The sequence below is a fragment of the Saccoglossus kowalevskii genome, chromosome 14, assembly GCF_978046115.1.
Source record: "Saccoglossus kowalevskii chromosome 14, keSacKowa6.1, whole genome shotgun sequence".
Classification (NCBI taxonomy): Eukaryota; Metazoa; Hemichordata; class Enteropneusta; family Harrimaniidae; genus Saccoglossus; species Saccoglossus kowalevskii.
This window is the reverse complement of record NC_140654.1, coordinates 4,804,198-4,823,560: the sequence shown is the minus strand read 5'-3', so window position 1 is coordinate 4,823,560 and position 19,363 is coordinate 4,804,198. Positions and strand designations below refer to the sequence as shown.

The window sequence follows — 19,363 nt, the reverse complement described above, 5'->3', positions numbered from 1 at the left end:
ATTATTAGAAGAAAAACAGAAACTATTTTTTTTTAGTATAAATTCTAGTAACTGAAATGCAGGATTGGTAAAGAACAAGACAATAAGCAAGATTGATAAATCTTCAGCGAGCACTCCTGAAATTTCAGATCATTGGTACCATGTTTTTGGATACATTCAATAAAATTGGGTTATTTATTTGATGTAACGAAACATGCATTCACAGCAGACGGAAATTCGTTTGAGATGTTACTGGATTTTTGTATTCAGTTTTCCATTTCAACCACCATCATCACTTAGTATAAAGCTGAGATCATGCATAAATGCACAGTGTAGTGCCACCAGAAAACCAATTGCTTGAGAATATTTTGCACCATTACACCATTTCAAATATTATATTAATTCACAGACAACAAAATAAAGATTTCAATAACATATAAGTTTTCCCACAGTTGATGATTGTATGGCAATTACATGGCTTCACCAGTTTTACTCTGGAAGAAGTTGGAAACAGATAACAGGAAGGGGCTACATGCTACATCTTTTTTTTTTGAATTTGAATCAAGCATGATTTTTAATTTTTTTTTTTTTACAAATGTCTATTTCAGGGCAACAGAAACAAAAACAATAAATGTGTAGGTAGGCATTTTAACAATTGCACAATTAATATTGGATGAAAACGTCATTACCGATATAAATCATAATTCTGTTCAAATTAAAAATAAGATCACATTTAATTTAGTCAGTTTTCATAATTAAATACATAATAACATGTACTTATAAATTTGAATAAGGTTCAACGGCTTTTTCATTTAGTGCCAGTTTATACACCATAAAACTTCTGGTTTAGGTGTCACACTCAAAGAGTGAAAGGCCTTTGGTTTGGCATCGCGAAATGTTGGAATTGAATCCCCCCAAAAATTCAGTAAAGTTTACGAAAAGTAAAGTATTTTCTAAAAGAAGTTTTGAATAAATACAAACACGAATACATTGCTTAGTTGTTACATGGAGGGGTTTATAGTTCCATGGTTGTTAGTACCGGTAGCAAATGATCACGGTAGCACAATCTGGTCATTCTGTGTTTCGCAAGTAAATAACTTACTTGTTTTCGAAGTATTGCAATTGTTTATTATTATTCAGTAATGATTATAATACGCACAAAAAAATAATTCGTTGAATTTTTATGAATTGGAAGTAATATTCAACTTAGTTTCATCGTAAACGAATGATTTCGGTCGAATGTAAATGCGATGCGATATCCGCCATGTTATTTCAGTACACGTGGTCATTTAAATATGTTAATGACGGCTCAGTGACCTCGTGGTGAACGCAACAGGGGATTCACCGATGTTTAGCAAGATCTTTATGCTTTGATTTTGACGGGGAAAACGGCATGATTTTTTTTAAATCGAAAAATTAGTTGTTTTCAAAAAATAAACTGAGCATTCAAAGAATAATTTAACATTGTTCACAGAAATAACAGCCCATTGTCGAAACGAAGCTTACCCATTCACGCTATTCACAATAAACATGATACTCTTGAATATGTGTCAATGACTACGGTAAAATATAAATTAGACTCTTTTAGGCATCAGGAGTGAATGAAATATCCAAAACATTAAAAAAAAAACTGCCGAAAAAACGAGCGATTTCACGGTCCGTTCACAGACTGTGGTCCGTTGCAGACTGCTCGACCGACCGTCCATACACGTGTTGTCACGGGCGCTTGCAACAGGATTTATGGTTAAGGGAGATAGGCTTGTTTAGGGTTATATACTAGTATAGAAATAAAGTCTTTATTTCTATACTAGTATATAACCCTACCCAAGCCTATCTCCCTTAACCATAAATCCTGTTGCAAGCGCCCGTGCGTGTTGTCACTGTACATCGGCCATGTTGAATCGCACAAGATCGCCAAAATCTTCATTGCAACTAACAGTTCAATGCTCACAACATAAAAAATACGAATATAATCACAGGCAACCTGCAATTATATCATGAATAAATTGATCGACACAGGGAAATTCTTCCCCCCCCCCCCCAAGTTGTGAATATTTCGGAAATCGCTACACAAGCAAAAGACCGGAAAACGATTTACCGGTACTTGAAAACTATGTCCTCGTGAATTAATCGTTCGTGTACAATAATTTGACAGGGTATACAATTCACAAACTAGTTTCGTAGATTAGAGACAATTGTTTGCTTTTTTTGGTTTTTCACAAGAATATAAAGCTGGCAATCATCATAATATTCACGTCCGTACGTCACGAAATGTACACCAATCGTACCCCAATAAACTGGAAAACTTACCTTTGCAAACACGTCTCTTATGCCGTCTTCTTGAAGTTCTTGAAATCAAATAAAGTTACTAGTTCTTCTAGTAACGAGTGAATGAGACCACTGAGCCGAACAGAATACATGTATAAACAGTACTATAATAAATTGCACGCAATGGAGAAATCACGTGCCGTAATAACAGCAGCCTTACTCACAGATCTAATCTACTGTAAAATATTTTATTTCAGCTGGAATTATCATTCGCTGAAAAGACTTTTTCTGGGTGTTTTGTATTGAATTTATTTTCATTGATTTTTGACAAGTTGACTGTAAAATATAAGAAAAGGGTATATTCGCTGGATTTTATTTTAACTGAAACATTCCTTCAGCGAAAATAGCAAAAAAATGTTGCAAGCAAAATAAAGTATTTTACAGTAATTAATTTATTCTGAGCATGCGCAGACGTTTTGTCAATGTTGCCGGGAGAGGCAATTTTTGATAAAATCATGAAAAAGACCCACTTGGGATTTTCAGATCTGGAAAAAAAATTACGTGCATACTCGGAGGGGACATGTTCATCAACCTGCCAAGTTTCACTGATATCTGCTGTAGAATTTCTGAGAAAATGTTGGAGACGGAATTATGGACATAACCTGAATTATTAGTCCCCTTTTCAGGCTGCGCCTGAACGGGGACTAATTAAGCCAGTTGGTCAAAAAAAAATCTGAAAAATAAATTACTATGATCTGGCAATATACTAACTTTGGATTTTAAACAGTCAAAACATGGCAGAGACACTTGGATCCTGCCGACTACGCCAAAATGTAACGTGCAGAAGGACACACACAGAGACACGCATGTATGTCATTCACTGCGTTTTTTTATTCCAAGTTCATACTATAGTTAAGATAACATAAAACAAAACAAACAAAAAAAAACCTGACTAGAACAACTCTAAATTGAGTGAAATACAATGCTCTCCTCAGCTTCAGGTCGGCATAAATGAGGATGATATTGGATTTTGTAATTTAGTACAGCATCGAATAATTACCACTGATGATAAGCCTGTTAAAGTACCACATCGTAGAGTCCCACCTGATCACTGGGATGAGGTGAGGGAGTACTTACAGACATCTTTAGAGAGAGGTGTTATTAGAGAGTCGTCTAGCCCTTATGCATCACCAATAGTTTTAGTAAAAAAGAAGGATGGTAAGCTGAGGTTGTGCGTGGATTATCGCTCCTTGAATATGAAGACTCACAAAGATGCGTATTCTTTACCTAGGATAGAGGAAGCTTTAGAAGTACTTGGAGGCGCCAAATATTTCTGTAGCCTGGATTTGGCACATGGTTTTAATCAACTTCCGGTTGCTGAGGAGGACATTGAGAAGACTGCATTCCGTACAGGTACAGGAGGTCTTTTTGAGTATACCAAAATGCCATTTGGTCTATGTAATGCTCCTGCCACCTTTATGAGGTTGATGGACAAAGTATTTGGTGATATCAATTTTCAGACTCTTCTTGTGTATCTTGATGACATTTTAGTTTTTGGTTCTACTTTTGAAGAAACTATCGAGACTCGATATAGTACTTTCTCGCTTGACTAAGCTCAATCTCAAGGTAAAGCCTGAAAAGTGTCATTTATTTCACACTAAAGTACGCTATCTGGGTCATGTGGTGTCTGGTAATGGTGTTTCCCCAGATCCAAAGAAAGTGCGTGCAGTTCAAGAGTGGCCTAGGCCAAAATCAGAACGTGAACTACGTGGGTTTCTTGGATTGTCTGGGTATTACAGGAGGTTTATTCCAGAATATGCTAAAATGGCTGCCCCACTCCACAGCTTACTAAAGAAGCCTGATGATGTCATAGGGAAGTCAAAGAAAGGGAGGAAGAAAAGAGTTACTACCAATAAGGGGTGGTCATGTGATGTCAATGAATGTTGGAACCAGTCTTGTGAAGAATCATTTATGGCACTGAAAAATGCACTGACATCCCCTCCAGTCTTGGGCTATCCTAATTTCAAACAGCCCTTTATCTTAGAAACTGATGCTAGTTTTTTAGGGTTGGGCGCTGTTTTGTCACAGAAACAAGGTGATAAAACTGTTGTACTTGGGTATTCTAGTAGAAGTTTAAAACCTAATGAACGCAATATGCAGAACTACTCCAGTATGAAATTAGAGTTGCTTGCATTAAAGTGGGCAATCACTGAAAAATACAGAGATCTTCTTATTGGAGCTGAATTTGTAGTCTATACTGATAACAATCCATTAAGCTATTTCCTGACAACAGCGAAACTAGGTGCCACCGAAACTAGATGGGCAGCTGACCTTGCACAGTTCAATTTCACAGTAAAATATAGGTCCGGCAAGAGCAATGGAAATGCAGATGCTCTTAGTAGAAAAACTAGTCATGGGGATGAATGTTTATCTGTTACATTGGAGGAAATCAGAAGTGAACGTTTTGCTGAAAACGCTTTTGATACTCCTGTTTCCACTGTTCTTGGAGACTCCATTCGTGCATGTTCTGAAAGGATGTCTACTAAAGTGTTGCTTAGAGAAGTTCGCGTTAGAACCCAAAACACAGAGCCAAAGACAATTTCTACTTTGCCGTCTATCTCTAAGACCGACTTATCACGTATGCAGATGCTAGATGAAAATATCAGCAGACTTTGGTTCTACTGGAAAACTAGGCACCCTCCTACTAAGCGGCAGCTAATGAGGGAAACCAAACAAGCACGTAGGTTGCTCCGGTGTTGGAAACGGATCATGGAAGATGAAGGTGTGCTGTATCGAATTGTCCATGACACTGGTAGAGAAGTGAAACAACTAGTGCTCCCACAACAGATCAAGAACCAAGTGTTGAATGCAGTGCATGATCAGGTCGGGCATCAGGCAGCTGAGAAGACAACAGCATTGGTGAGAGAAAGATGTTACTGACCAGGAATGGTTGGAGAGATTGCTGAGTACTGTAATAGATGTCAACGTTGGCTCCATCCCACCATGGGATCCCTGACTGCTTCAAAGCCATTGGAGATACTTGCTATGGACTACACTGTACTAGAACCCAGCTCGAATGGTGTTGAGAATGTTCTTGTGCTCACAGATGTGTTCACCAAGTTCACTCAAGCAATACCAACCAGAGATCAGAAAGCAACAACAGTAGCTCATGTCTTAGTTCGTGACTGGTTTGTTCGATTTGGAGTACCTCGTAGAATTCATAGCGTTCAAGGCCGTAATTTTGAAAGCAAAATTATTCGAGAACTCTGTAACATCTACAATATCACAAAGAGTCGCACAACTCCATACTATCCAGAGGGCAACGGACAGTGTGAACGATTTAATCGCACTCTCCATGATCGATTGCGGACACTCCCTCCGAAGAAGAAGTCAAAGTGGTCTGAACACTTACCCGAGCTAGTGTATGCATACAACTGTACTCCACACTCATCTACTGGCTACTCTCCTCACTATTTGTTTTTTGGCAGAGAACCTGTACTTCCTGTCGATCATCTACTTGGCATTGATGTGTGCAAAGATGATTGCTCGGTAGATGGATGGATAGCAGATCACCACAGAAGATTAACAGATGCATTTGAAATGGCCTCACGGAAGACTGAGAAAGAAGCTCTAAGAAGAAGAGTCAGGAATGATAGTAAAGCTGACAAAACTGATTTGGAGCTTGGTGCTCGTGTGTTCTTAAAGAATAAGGTGATAGGGCGCAATAAGATCCAAGATAAATGGAATCCTGAACCATATATGGTCATTGAAAGACTTGACACTGGTGGAAATACTTATGTAGTGGAACCTGTCACTGGTGGGCTACCGCGCAAGACTGTACATCGAACTGAGCTGCGAGATCCCAGAAGTCTTGTCAAAGACATGGAAGTTGGCAGTGCCACAGAAGAAGATGTTAAGTCTGAAAAAATATCTGACAGTGATTCTGAAGATGAAGAGTGTGACTTCCGTATTGATAGTGAGACCAGGTGTGAATTGCGTACTATTCCTCCTTCTGCTGAAGTTAAGGTGGATAACAATGAAAGGTCTAATCCAAGCATACCTACAAAGCTCCTGATACCTTCTGATACAGTGGTTGAGCAACCAAGTATTTGCTTTAAAACAGAGACCATTGCTAATGAAACTCCTCATGATAGAACAGCGGAAAAGTGAACCTCGAAGATCAACTAGTGTTACAGCTGGACAACATTCCAACCCGCATAATTTACCAAAATCAGTCATCGAAGAAACTTCTGTGTGTGTAAAATATGATCCTAAAATGTTAGCAAATATGGTTCAAAGCCATGCTAATTTGGCCCAGTCCAATATGCTGAATGATGATGCAGATGTTATCTGGGATAAACCGTGTTTAACTTTCACAGTAATGTAACGCAAATGTAATTTGTATTGGGTTATTTTCTATTTGAACTTTGTAATTTCTTCTTTGTGTTCAATGAACATGTTTAAGTGTTAGTATGATAATGGCCCTTTCACAACAGCGTAACGCAAGCTGCATTTGGAGCCACTGTATTTGTTCTATTTGATGCGTGTCGTATTCTTAGCGCGTCTTTGTGGATCCAGTGCATGTTGGTTTAGTTGTTAACTGGTCATGATGTCATCATGAATCTTTTTGATTATTACAAAACTTCTGTTCTGTAATTTCTATTCATTGTTTGGTTGTTGAGGGCACCAACCTTCAAGCAGGGAAGTGTGCGAGAGTGCTGTTTACCCTTCTTGAGTGTATGGGGGCGCTGTTCACCCTTCTTGAGTGTGTGTGGGCGCTGTTTACCCTTGAGTGTTATTTATATTTTCTTTAAATATTCATATTTCTACCTTTGAGATGTATTGTAAATTCTTTATTTTTATAATTAATTTCTGTAGAGGATATGTAATGTATTATTTCAATGTATTTTGTAATTTTGAGAAAACACTTCTTTTGCCGAGGTCATGTGACATGACAGACTCCATCTTGTAAACTTCTGTTTGCAAACACTTTTCTTTTGCTGTCTGCAATTTCACCCAGTTTCAATCTTTATCAGTCTCTAGAAGTTTGAAAACCATTTCATGTTTTTCTAAGCTCGAGCTGTGTGAATGGCGACCTGAAGCTGAGGAGTGTTAGTGTGATTCAAATCACAGTCCCTCTATAGAGAGACTGTGTTCAAATGAAGCTTCTAAAAGTATGCATACCAAAATAGGATTCACTAAAATAGATCCAGATGTGATATATTTTGCATTACCGGGTAAATAAGGAAAAATAGGGTTTTTTTTGGGTAGTTCAGGTAGTATTGAAAATCACACTGTTCTGACAAATTCTCATGATTCCTTTAAAACCACAGATTATGATTTAATTTGATCATGGAGGTAGAAAAGAGAAAGAGTGAGGACGCTATTTAAGCCCATGTTAATTTTATAAACATCCTTTGTCTTCACCCTAGTTAAGCCACTTATTGTTTTTGTTTAGAAGTCGTTTTTTCTACATGATGATAGCCGCTTATTTACACAAGAAAACGAGAGAACTGAAAAAAAAAAAATTCGTTTAAACATCGTCTATAAAATTGAATGCGCAAACCATAAATAAATAAATTGTGCATGTGCAATGACCTTTATCGGATCACAAAAGTCATTTCACACTCGTAGGTACAGGAAATTCTGCATATGGACACTTCCAAGATGTGTGATTACTTCTTTTCTGAATATTCATGAAGCTTTCAAATACAATCGAAACACGTAAGCCAATCTTCTCTACTCGTCAGGAGGTGGCAATATGACGCAGAAAAATTTCAAAGATTGTCTCACTTAATATCTTATACACTTGTAGTTATCTGGGATTGGTTCTTTAAATTGTAAACCTGTTTAGCTGTTGAGACATACTGATTGTTATATTGTACACCCACCTACATCTACCATCATTATAATGTATACCTGTTTAGACATACTGATTGTTGTATTGTATACCAACCTACATCTACCATCATTAAATTGTATGCCTAATTAGACATACTGATTGTTGTATTGTATACCAACCTACATCTACCATCATTAAATTGTATGCCTAATTAGACATACTGATTGTTATATTGTACACCAACCTACATCTACCATCATTATAATGTATACCTGTTTAGACATACTGATTGTTGTATTGTATACCAACCTACATCTACCATCATTAAATTGTATGCCTAATTAGACATACTGATTGTTATATTGTATACCAACCTACATCTACCATCATTATAATGTATACCTGTTTAGACATATATACTGATTGTTATATTGTATACCAACCTACATCTACCATCATTATAATGTATACCTGTTTAGACATATATACTGATTGTTATATTGTATACCAACCTACATCTACCATCATTATAATGTATACCTGTTTAGACATACTGATTGTTATATTGTATACCCACCTACATCTACCATCATTATAATGTATACCTGTTTAGACATACTGATTGTTATATTGTACACCCACCTACATCTACCATCATTAAATTGTATACCTGTTTAGACATACTGATTGTTATATTGTATACCAACCTACATCTACCATCATTATAATGTATACCTGTTTAGACATATTGATTGTTATATTGTACACCCACGTAGATCTACCATCATTAAATTGTATACCTGTTTAGACATACTGATTGTTATATTGTATTCCCACCTACATCTACCATCATTATAATGTATACCTAATTAGACATACTGATTGTTATATTGTACACCCACCTAGATCTACCATCATTAAATTGTATACCTGTTTAGACATACTGATTGTTATATTGTATACCAACCTACATCTACCATCATTATAATGTATACCTGTTTAGACATACTGATTGTTATATTGTACACCCACGTAGATCTACCATCATTAAATTGTATACCTGTTTAGACATACTGATTGTTATATTGTATTCCCACCTACATCTACCATCATTATAATGTATACCTAATTAGACATACTGATTGTTATATTGTACACCCACCTAGATCTACCATCATTAAATTGTATACCTGTTTAGACATACTGATTGTTGTATTGTATACCAACCTAGATCTACTATCATTATAATGTATACCTGTTTAGACATACTGATTGTTATATTGTACACCCACCTACATCTACCATCATTAAATTGTATACCTGTTTAGACATACTGATTGTTATATTGTATACCTACCTACATCTACTATCATTATAATGTATACCTGTTTAGACATACTGATTGTTATATTGTACACCCACCTAGATCTACCATCATTAAATTGTATACCTGTTTAGACATACTGATTGTTATATTGTATACCTACCTACATCTACTATCATTATAATGTATACCTGTTTAGACATACTGATTGTTATATTGTACACCCACCTAGATCTACCATCATTAAATTGTATACCTGTTTAGACATACTGATTGTTATATTGTATACCAACCTATATCTACCATCATTATAATGTATACCTGTTTAGACATAATGATTGTTATATTGTACACCCACGTAGATCTACCATCATTAAATTGTATACCTGTTTAGACATACTGATTGTTATATTGTATACCTACCTACATCTACCATCATTATAATGTATACCTGTTTAGACATACTGATTGTTATATTGTACACCCACCTAGATCTACTATCATTAAATTGTATACCTGTTTAGACATACTGATTGTTATATTGTATTCCCACCTACATCTACCATCATTATAATGTATACCTAATTAGACATACTGATTGTTATATTGTACACCCACCTAGATCTACCATCATTAAATTGTATACCTGTTTAGACATACTGATTGTTATATTGTATACCTACCTACATCTACTATCATTATAATGTATACCTGTTTAGACATACTGATTGTTATATTGTACACCCACCTAGATCTACCATCATTAAATTGTATACCTGTTTAGACATACTGATTGTTATATTGTACACCCACCTACATCTACCATCATTAAATTGTATACCTGTTTAGACATACTGATTGTTATATTGTATACCCACCTAGATCTACCATCATTATAATGTATACCTGTTTAGACATACTGATTGTTATATTGTACACCCACCTAGATCTACCATCATTAAATTGTATACCTGTTTAGACATACTGATTGTTATAGTGTATACCCACCTACATCTACCATCATTATAATGTATACCTGTTTAGACATACTGATTGTTATATTGTATACCCACCTACATCTACCATCATTATAATGTATACCTGTTTAGACATACTGATTGTTATATTGTACACCCACCTACATCTACCATCATTAAATTGTATACCTGTTTAGACATACTGATTGTTATATTGTATACCAACCTACATCTACCATCATTATAATGTATACCTGTTTAGACATACTGATTGTTATATTGTACACCCACGTAGATCTACCATCATTAAATTGTATACCTGTTTAGACATACTGATTGTTATATTGTATTCCCACCTACATCTACCATCATTATAATGTATACCTAATTAGACATACTGATTGTTATATTGTACACCCACCTAGATCTACCATCATTAAATTGTATACCTGTTTAGACATACTGATTGTTATATTGTACACCCACCTAGATCTACCATCATTATAATGTATACCTGTTTAGACATACTGATTGTTATATTGTACACCCACCTAGATCTACCATCATTAAATTGTATACCTGTTTAGACATACTGATTGTTATATTGTATACCTACCTACATCTACTATCATTAAATTGTATACCTAATTAGACATACTGATTGTTATATTGTACACCCACCTAGATCTACCATCATTAAATTGTATACCTGTTTAGACATACTGATTGTTATATTGTACACCCACCTAGATCTACCATCATTAAATTGTATACCTGTTTAGACATACTGATTGTTATATTGTACACCCACCTAGATCTACCATCATTAAATTGTATACCTGTTTAGACATACTGATTGTTATATTGTATACCCACCTAGATCTACCATCATTAAATTGTATACCTGTTTAGACATACCGATTGTTATATTGTATACCTACCTACATCTACCATCATTATAATGTATACCTGTTTAGACATACTGATTGTTATATTGTATACCTACCTACATCTACTATCATTAAATTGTATACCTGTTTAGACATACTGATTGTTATATTGTACACCCACCTAGATCTACCATCATTAAATTGTATACCTGTTTAGACATACTGATTGTTATATTGTACACCCACCTAGATCTACCATCATTAAATTGTATACCTGTTGAGACATACTGATTGTTATATTGTACACCCACCTAGATCTACCATCATTAAATTGTATACCTGTTGAGACATACTGATTGTTATATTGTACACCCACCTAGATCTACCATCATTAAATTGTATACCTGTTTAGACATACTGATTGTTATATTGTACACCCACCTAGATCTACCATCATTAAATTGTATACCTGTTGAGACATACTGATTGTTATATTGTACACCCACCTAGATCTACCATCATTAAATTGTATACCTGTTGAGACATACTGATTGTTATATTGTATACCCACCTACATCTACCATCATTAAATTGTATACCTGTTTAGACATACTGATTGTTATATTGTACACCCACCTAGATCTACCATCATTAAATTGTATACCTGTTGAGACATACTGATTGTTATATTGTACACCCACCTAGATCTACCATCATTAAATTGTATACCTGTTGAGACATACTGATTGTTATATTGTACACCCACCTACATCTACCATCATTAAATTGTATACCTGTTTAGACATACTGATTGTTATATTGTACACCCACCTAGATCTACCATCATTAAATTGTATACCTGTTTAGACATACTGATTGTTATATTGTATACCCACCTAGATCTACCATCATTAAATTGTATACCTGTTTAGACATACCGATTGTTATATTGTATACCTACCTACATCTACCATCATTATAATGTATACCTGTTTAGACATACTGATTGTTATATTGTATACCTACCTACATCTACTATCATTAAATTGTATACCTGTTTAGACATACTGATTGTTATATTGTACACCCACCTAGATCTACCATCATTAAATTGTATACCTGTTTAGACATACTGATTGTTATATTGTACACCCACCTAGATCTACCATCATTAAATTGTATACCTGTTGAGACATACTGATTGTTATATTGTACACCCACCTAGATCTACCATCATTAAATTGTATACCTGTTGAGACATACTGATTGTTATATTGTACACCCACCTAGATCTACCATCATTAAATTGTATACCTGTTTAGACATACTGATTGTTATATTGTACACCCACCTAGATCTACCATCATTAAATTGTATACCTGTTGAGACATACTGATTGTTATATTGTACACCCACCTAGATCTACCATCATTAAATTGTATACCTGTTGAGACATACTGATTGTTATATTGTATACCCACCTACATCTACCATCATTAAATTGTATACCTGTTTAGACATACTGATTGTTATATTGTACACCCACCTAGATCTACCATCATTAAATTGTATACCTGTTGAGACATACTGATTGTTATATTGTACACCCACCTAGATCTACCATCATTAAATTGTATACCTGTTGAGACATACTGATTGTTATATTGTACACCCACCTACATCTACCATCATTATAATGTATACCTGTTTAGACATACTGATTGTTATATTGTATACCAACCTACATCTACTATCATTATAATGTATACCTGTTTAGACATATATACTGATTGTTATACTGTATACCCACCTACATCTACCATCATTATAATGTATACCTGTTTAGACATACTGATTGTTATATTGTATACCTACCTACATCTACTATCATTATAATGTATACCTGTTTAGACATACTGATTGTTATATTGTACACCCACCTAGATCTACCATCATTAAATTGTATACCTGTTTAGACATACTGATTGTTATATTGTATACCCACCTAGATCTACCATCATTAAATTGTATACCTGTTTAGACATACTGATTGTTATATTGTATACCTACCTACATCTACCATCATTATAATGTATACCTGTTTAGACATATATACTGATTGTTATATTGTACACCCACCTACATCTACCATCATTATAATGTACTGTAAAATGACTAATTTTCACTGGGTTTAAATTTCGCTGATTTACCATTTCAGGCAATTCTGTGGGTTTTAAATTCACGGTTTTATTATTTAGATAATGTGTTCTAAGCTAAATTTTACATATTTACTGGGTTTTAATTTAGCGCATTTTGCAGTCAGCGAAATAAGCAAAATTAAAACCCAGTGAATAATTAACCTTTTTACAGTATACCTGTTTAGACATACTGATTGTTATATTGTTTACTCACCTACATCTACCATCATTAAATTGTATGCCTGTTTAGACATAATCTGTATACATGTACCTGTTTAGACATAAAATGTATACCTGTTTACACATAAACTGTATACCTGTTTAGACATAATCTGTATACCTGTTTAGACATAAACTGTATATCTGTTTAGACATAATCTGTATAATAATAATAATAATAATAATAACTTTATTTAATTAAGCGCATCAATTCAAAACATATGAAGATCAAAGGCGCTGATACAATAAACAATCAGTCAAATATTAAAAGCACATTTAAATAAGTGCGTTTTCAGTCAGGATTTAAAAATGTCTACTGAAGGACTAGAACAAACAGACAGAGGTAATTCATTAAAAAGTTTAGGACCTAAATTTTCAAAAGCACGGTCTTTGTATAACACCTTGGACTTTTTACTACACATCTGACAAGATTTAATAAGAAACTTCGAATCAGATCTTAAACTACGACTCTGTACATAAAATTTGATTAATTCACATAGATAATTTGGGGCAAAATCATACAAAGATTTATACACTAGTAAAAGTAATTTGAAATTGATTCTTTGTACAACTGGTAACCAATGAAGTTTAATAAAAATGTCTGTAATGTGGTCATATTTTCGAGCACGAGTGACAAGGCAGGCTGCTGCATTTTGTACACGAATAAGAGGTTTTATCTTAGTTACAGGGAGACCAGACAATAATGAATTACAGCTGTCTAAGCGAGAAGATATGAAAGCATGTACCAACTTTTCAGTATCAGATTGGGATAATGATTTATGAATACGATTAATATTTCTTAGATGGGAATATCCAGATCTACAAACAGTAGAAATGTGTGTTTCCATAGATAGCTGCGAATCATATAAGACACCTAAGTTTCTAGCACTTGACGAAGCACTAACCAATTCTTCACCAATTGCGATACTAGACAAAGGACATGAGTCTTGTGAGAATCTCCGAGACGACATGTACACAAATTCAGTTTTCGACACATTCAGAAGTAGGAAATTACAAGACATCCAATCGCTAACATCTTGAATACGTGTCTGAAGTATCACCTGGGCGCGAATTTGATCATCTTCAGAAACCAATAAATAAATCTGCGTGTCATCGGCGTAAAAATGGTATTTTACGCCGTGACGTCGCAATAACTCGCCCAATGGACGCATGTACATTGAGAACAATAATGGCCCTGAAACGGAGCCCTGTGGAACACCGGTTTCTAATATAGACGTCATATCAGAAAATACATTTCCAATTTTCACTATTTGAATGCGATTACTCAAATACGACTCAAACCATTTGATGATGAGACTATTTAAACCAAAATTTGATCTCAACCTATCGATGAGAATCCTGTGATTCACAGTATCAAAAGCGGCTGAAAGATCCAAAAGTACGAGAGCAACTGAATACTTAGAATTATCAATACAGCATAGTACATCGTTAGCGACCCGCAGAAGAGCCGTTTCAGTGCTATGTGTGGTCCGATACGCTGATTGAAACTCTTCATACAACGAATAATTCTCTAAATGTTGTTTCACTCTGGATGCAACGACACGTTCAAGGACTTTAGATATAAAAGACAAATTAGAAATCGGTCGATAATTTTTCAGCATGTTTGAATCCAACGATGCTTTCTTGAGCAGAGGTTTAATCAGCGCACATTTCATTTTCTCAGGAACACTTCCAGTGCGAAGTGATTCATTTATGATATCTGTTATAGGTGAAAACAGGATAGAAAGGATCTTTTCATCTTTTAATATATTAGTGGGTAAACAGTCCAAATCACACGAAGCCGACGACGATTTTTTTATAATTTTAATTATTTCATCCTCCGTGGCTGGTTCAAAACATTCCAATTCATCACCAGAGAACTTGTGCAGTTCGTTAAAACGGTTTCCATTCAATAAATTTAGATTTAGTCCTTGGTTGATTTTCTTAATCTTATCCACGAAAAACATGCTAAAACGATTCGCTAAATTTATTTTGTTATCGTGAATCGGCAACACATTCAAATTATTTGTCGAGCCTAGAAGACCATTTACGATGGAAAACAGTTTTCTTTGGTCACCATTACAATCCGCGATCTTATCAGCAAAATAACTCCTACGTGATACATCAATAAGATCATTAACTTTATTTCGTTTAGATTTGTAGATTTGGTGATGGACAGTTAAACCAGTTCGCCGCCACGTCCGTTCAGCTTTACGGCGGTCAGTGCGGGAGTGGTAAATATCAACATTTATCCATGGCTCGGCCACACGAACGTGAACAGTCTTCTGCTTCATGGGGGCATGTTTGTCAAGCGTTTCCGATACAGCAGTGTTGAAAATACGTAACTTAGCTGTAGAATCTACCTGGTAGAATCTACCTGTTTAGACATAAACTGTATACCTGTTTAGACATAAACTGTATACCTGTTTAGACATAAACTGTATACCTGTTTAGACATAAACTGTATACCTGTTTAGACATAAACTGTATACCTGTTTAGACATAAACTGTATACCTGTTTAGACATAAAATGTATACCTGTTTACACATAAACTGTATGCCTGTTTAGACATACTGAGGTAATTGATTTTAAAAAGATTATGCTGTCTAGTGTTGTAATAGACCATTTTCCGTTCACTGCGAGAATCACGCGTTTTGCGTGAAATCGAACGTAAAAACAGGACAAACAAAGGTCAGAGCGTCGTAGTGGCGTCAAACATCGCGTGGGGATTCGACAAACGCGAAAGTATTTTGGGGGCATTTCCATGCTTAACAATGTGCTGTCCAGATTTGATGATAGACAATTTCAATTAAGTAAGGGTATTCGGAAGCAATATTCCTCTGTCGAAGATCGGCCGGTCGGTGTGAGCTACGAAATAAAGAAATTCGAGTTCAAAATCAAATCGGTCGATTTTTGCGGCAGACGTTCGACGCGCGTCTTTCATGCATCTCGCGAGATCTCGCAATTGTATGGAAAATCACCTATTATGAATTTGATCAGCGAGCATAAAATATTTTTGAATATGAGCAGGTAGCAGAGAATGATATGCCTTTTACATTGTAACAGCAGTATTTAATATAATCAAATTAAAAATGTTACGAGTCCCAAGTGAATAAAAAATGGGATTGGTATGACTTTGAAAGCCTGCCTTCACCACAGACCTCAGCACTCTTTTTAGTTTTGTACAAATTGGCCCACACTTCACAACAATATGTCAAATAAGGCACGATTATAGAGTGTTATACAACATGAACAATATAATATTATCTAAGTAGTAATTTAACTTGTATATTATACTAGTATTTTTGGCCATTTTAGTTTGTATATACTGAATGTGGCTTTTCCAGTTGAGTTTACAATCAATTTGAACAACTAGAAATGTTGTGGTATAAACCCAGACAATGTCTATATCATTTAATGTGACTCTGGTTGTGTTATGTACATTTGTATGGCTGAATATAATTTGTCTTACTGAGATTTAATGAAAGTTTGTTCACCTGAAACCACAAATGTAATTTATTTATAGTTCTTGACTGACAATTTCACATATTTCCTGCAAATTTTTACCTGAATAAAACAAATTTGTGTCATCTGCAAATAAAATGAATCTAAACAAGTTTGAAACTTTATACATGTCATTCATATACAAGAAATAAAGATGGTCCCAAAATAGACCCCTGGGGCACACCACACCTAATATTTCTATACTCATAAATTAGATTTTGAAAAGATACCATCTGTTTTCCATTACTTTAATAACTATTTAGCCGTTGCAAAGCAACACCTCGAATGCCATAGAACTCCACAGTATGGAATCGTCAACAGCTTGGAGGGTGTGAACGAGGTCGGTTTGAACTACTGTTTTTATGCAAATTTATGCAGTCATCCTGGGATGCACTGTCTATTGTCTAGACATTAAACCGCAAACACCTCGGAAACGTATATCAAAAGTTCATTCATGGACCACTATTATCACATAATGTGTTCTTCAGCGCCCACCTCAATTTCGGTGAACAGCTGTTTCACGAGTCCCGGAAGATATCCCGACGACGTTATTGAGAGACCTCTTATTAATTGACAGGCGATAAAACAAAGAACTAAGAGACAAATAGTGGCATAGGTGACAACTAGGACAATGACTTTGATGTCTGGAGAAAAGCAACTGGCTGAATAAATAAACAAACAACAATGGCTAGATGCAGGAAGTGATTGTCGCAAGCATTGCGTTAATCACGCCATGGGAGAGTCAAAACAAGTTTCCATTCCTGAATTAGCTTAGAAACTTAAGAAAAAAAGAAACAACAACAATTTATTGGTACAATTGCTTGTTATTTGCCTTTTATTGACGAAATGTAAAAAAAAAAAATCATCAAAAGAATCATTAAAACAAAACGTACCGTAGACACTAAAACACTTGGACACGGTATCTTATTTGACCTTTGACCTGAGTATGATCAATTTATTTATAGACATCAGATTCGACTTTTTCTTTTTTTCTTTTAAATGGTAATTTTGTAATGTGAAAATATTTTTCTTCTTATTTCTTGAGTTCTTCAACTATTGCAATATGTCATTGCATTTATAAAACTTATGAAAATGAAAATACTTGAAAGAAATTTAAAAGAAATGAATGAAAGGCTAAAATTGCACAACTTGTTTTCATTACAGAGAATAAGATGTTATATTTTTTTTACTTTATTTATTTATTTATTTATTTACTTATTGACTCTTACACAATCCCCGGAGGGAAAGAAAATGGTCACAAAGTACAAGGAGAAATATATATATAAAAAAAACAAAACAAAAACACAATATACTAAATAACAAATAACAAATACAATCACTAAATTACTAAATAATACAAAATCTCTGAAATACAATCTAATATAAAATTACAAAATTGACAGCAGGCATTAAGATGTCAAGTAAGACCCTGCTTCTTGACTTCAAAGCTTTTACTTATGAACTGTGCTACTGGTATAATAATGTTTTCATTCTGTAACAATTCCATGAATTTTTTCTCTGCAGGTTTATTTTCAAATGCTGGGATCATATCCTTAGCTTTATTGAACAGTTTGGCACGCAACTCATTATATTTGTTGCATTCCAGCAGAAAATGCATTTCATCCTCAATTAGACCTTTGTTACACATGTCACAAACCCTGTTGTTTAGTGGGATTTTTTTATGACGACCCATTTCAATTTTGAGACTATGGTCACTAAGACGAAATTTGGTAAGCACACTACGCAGTTCAAAGTTTTTTAGCTTGACTAAATATGGCTCAAGTTTTAAATCTGATTTGATTAGCCGATATGTTCTTAGTTTGTTTTTCTCATTTGCTTTGGTGCGGTTATCATTATGGACCTCACCTTTCCATCTTGTTAGAAATAAATCCTTGATGCCCAAATGAATTTGTTTCATTTGTGCCGAGGTTAATTTATCACAGTTGTTAACTGAATGATATAGTTGGATATTGTTTAATAATGATGTCACTTCTAGATACCATTTACTTTTAATGCTTTGGTTAACCACAAAAGCTTCCTTGAGTAACGCATTATTAGAATTCATGGCCCGACTGTAATATTTAATTATTTGTTTTTTTTATAAATACGTCGAGGGGGTATCTGCCTAACTCGCTATACATGGCCATAATTGGTGTGTGTT

At 34.8% G+C, this 19,363-nt stretch overlaps 1 protein-coding gene across 1 annotated transcript in view; it reads right to left on the bottom strand.

Annotated features, from left to right (window-relative positions):
* LOC144346423 (uncharacterized) overlaps positions 1-19,363 on the bottom strand; it is a 267,079-nt gene that overhangs the window by 196,444 nt on the left and 51,272 nt on the right. The window lies entirely within an intron of this gene.